Below are 3,791 nucleotides of genomic sequence, written 5' to 3' on the forward strand. Positions count from 1 at the left end.
GGTCCGCAACACTTTTTTATCCTTTTTTTGCTTGCTTTTCAATCTTAGCAGTATTGAGAGATTGGTCTTCTAGCTTGCTAGTTCTGGCTTCCATCTCTTCTATTCTGCTCCTTTCCATGTATTGTCCATTTCTGATATATTATTATTAATCATCTGGACCTCTTTTTGCAGGTTTTCCATTGTTTCCAATTCTGTATCAATCTTTTTTTATTGCTCTTGTAGTACTTTCCTGACTTCTTTCTTGCTGTCCTCCACTACTTTTCAGAGCATTTGAATTTGTTTCTATATCATTCTTCTGAATTCCTTCTCAGTCAAATCCAAAACCTGCTCTTCCTCTTCTGGGGAGCCTTTGTCTGTCTCCAGCTCATTTGTCTCAGCTACTCTTTTCCTGTTTTGGGACATGCTTTGAGATCTTTTGTTGTGTTTTATTTGTCATTTCCAGTAGTTTTGTGGGTTTTTAATGCTTAAATGGATGTTTGTTGTTGAGTTATTAAGCTTACTGGGTGTCTCCTGGTGGATATGATCAGAAGATGAGCTTCCCTTTTTGCATGTAATACTTAACAGCTGTTATTGGCTCTTGTCTCAATGGTGGAATATTATGGGGTGTGTTTGTAGCTTGGCTACATGGCCATGATTGCTGTCTCTTCTTGGGAACTGTAGGGAGAAAAAGCTCCCACCTGCAGGAAAAATGTATGATCAATAGGACCAAAAGCAGAAGCAATATAAAAGCAGAGATAAAACCACCACTTTGAAACAAAAATAAAACTGGCCAACTGTCCAGTCACCTTGCTAGACAGGCAGTGTGTGTACACCATAGGTGCCTCCAGCAGTGGGTGGGGGTGTCTGCTCACTCAGGCCCCTCCTCTAGTCACCACCATAGAGGTGTGCAGATAGATATTGAGAAGTTAATGGGAGAAAGATTATCTACTATTTTTGTCTCTAAAGGTCAGTTAGGTAACTGTGAGTGCACAGCATAATTGTCGAGATAGCTTTGTCCTTTTATGTTGGGGATTTACAGATTGCTCTATGTTTTGTCTGTCAGGCCAGACCAGGTTTTCTTTTGCTGGATAGGCTGGAGTAAAGGGTTCTGCACAAGTTAGCTTTATGGCTAGGACCCACAGGCTGACATCATAAACAGCCGCCAAGTTCTTTTTCTCTGTGCTGTGGAAAAACTGTGGGGCAGCGCGGGACTGTTTTTTGGGGGTTGCACACCTACCTGCCTGAAGGCATACAGGCTGGGTAAAGAAGATGCAACAGGGAAGAGGTGGAAAAAATGTGTAGAATCACCTGCACCTCCTTTTGCAAATGTCACTGCACTGTTTTTAACACCAGTTCCCTGTGCAGGTCTGGCTGTAGCCCCGCCCTCTGAACTCCACCCGAGTTGGGTGGCTACAGAGGAAGTTCTGTCTCAAGTGCTTCCAAACTCAGTATTTCCTCTGTACCTTGAGCATGCATGAAACTGACGCCCTGAACCTTATGCTAGATCCAGAGTTCTGGAGGTGTTCTGTGAGTGCTGCTTCTATGGGTTTTCAATCCCTCCCCAACGGAGCCTTTCCTACCTGGCTGTCTCTGCCGCCACCAAAACCGGAAACTCCTCCATTCATTACTTTTTTATGTTATTGTTGTTAAGTGCCGTTGAGTAAATTCTGACTTGTAGTGACCCTGCATAGGGTTTCCAAGTAGAAGCTGTTTGGTTTGAACAGCTGACCTTGTGGTTCGCAGTTCAGTGCTGATCCTAAAGTGCCACACCAGGAGTCATTAATTAATTTTAGTGTACCTCTTATTTCTTGATTCTTTTTCCCAAGAATATGCTGAAATTTTGCTGCCCTCTAAATATTGCATTTCTTATGTATACCAATTTAACAATCATCCAGAAAATAAGTTACCATCAAGTTAATATATGACTTATGGCAACCCCATATGTAGTCCCACATGTGTCAGAGTAGAACTGTTCCATAGGGTTTTCAATGGCTGAATTTTTGGAATTAGATTGCCAGACCTTTCTTCTGAGACCCCTCTTTGTACTCAAGCTTTCAACCTTTTGAGCATTTAACTGTTAATAGCAACCAGGGGTGTCTTAGTGATCATTACTGTTGTTGTTATGTGCCATCAGTTGATTCTGATTCATAGAAAATCTGTATAGGATTTCCAAGGAGTGCCTGATGGACTTGAACCACTGACCTTGTGGTTAACAGTCCAATGCTTATCCTATAGTGTCGTGCCAGGAGTAGATGCCCCAAAGAAGGTTGATTTGATAGAACTTCTTCAATGATATTTAGTGATCACTAGATTCTATTTGTAGATAAGTTCCAAACTCTCCCTACCATCTCATACAGGAATCTTAGCATCTATGAAATCCTCACTAATCTGGATCAAACAGTGAGAACTCCCAATCTCCATTGTGAGAACTAGAATCACAGTTGCCCACAGTCTTTCAGCACCTCTCTGTTCTCAACAATTCCCAATTGTTGAAGCAATAAATTCCTCTTTTGAACTTCAGGATTCATTGGGACTCCATGAAACAGATCTTACCCTGCCTTATATTAGGGATGTTTGTAGAAATTTCTTTTTTCTCCATCCTTCACCCCTCAAGAGACTCACACTTGATTATGAACTCCTTGGCAACAAACAATGGTACTTATTTTCTTTGCTAGCCACTGCAGTGTCTTGCTCTGTATATTGGAAGGCTTGAATTGCACAAGAGGAGAAAATTAGTTTTATCTCTGCAGTCTCAAAATAATTTTTGGTCAAATTGGATTCTTTTCATCTATCTTAATATCTAATTTGTGCATAGTTCAATCAGTCTTGCAGTAATCTGATGTAGTTGTTAAGACTACAGAAGATAGTAAATTAATTTTCTTGATCTGGTGATTTTTAATCATATAGTTACAGTCACTCACACAGAAAAATAAAATAGAAGATTAAACAACAAACTAATAGCAGTATGATTAATGGAATTATCCCTAGCTCTAATGGCTATTACAGATAAGCTACAGCTTCTGCCAAATTTATTCATTCACTTTTTTTCAGATGTCCAATACAATTTCTGTTAGAATTTTATTAAGTTATTTTTATTGCCTAAAATGCTATGCAATATATTATTTTTCTCCAGTTGTATAAGCATTCAACTAGGAGATAAGTTTGTTGTTGTTGTTGTTTATAGAGCTTTTATTGTGAATTGAGTAATCGTTTACATGGCAGAACATTGGTTTTGCACTCAACAATCATATATTGTTTCACTGTAATGATTACAATCCCCTCCATGCACCACCAGTTAACAGCATTTGTCTCTATCCTGCTTTTTTTGTTGTTTGTTTTTGGTGTACACAAAACCACACAGGAACATATAATCGTTTATATCCATTCACTTTTGATCCAACACTCTTTTGTTCTCAATGGCAGTTAACTAAGGACTTCCTATGGGCTTAAGCCCTTTGCTTTAAAACAATAATATGATGGTTGAGATTGTGGGACTTGGCTTACGTTCTGGTTCCACCATTTATAATTCATGTAACCTTCCAATTATTTCACATCTTGTAACTTATTCTTTATCTGGAAAACAAAGCATAATAAATGTTAGTTACACCATTATTACTTAAATACATTATTTTGCTTAGTCTTCACAATCCTAACAGCAATTATTATTTTCTCCTACTTTAAAGTTTTCAAGGTACTGGATGCTAGATGCTGTAGGACTCATATAAATGGTCACATTTGATTCAGACATGGTTCTGCCATCAAGAACTTTACAACTAAATTTTTAAAAAAGACTTTATTATAAACAATAATCC

The sequence above is a fragment of the Chrysochloris asiatica genome, unplaced genomic scaffold (genome assembly GCF_000296735.1).
Source record: "Chrysochloris asiatica unplaced genomic scaffold, ChrAsi1.0 scaffold00012, whole genome shotgun sequence".
NCBI classification, from domain to species: domain Eukaryota; kingdom Metazoa; phylum Chordata; class Mammalia; order Afrosoricida; family Chrysochloridae; genus Chrysochloris; species Chrysochloris asiatica.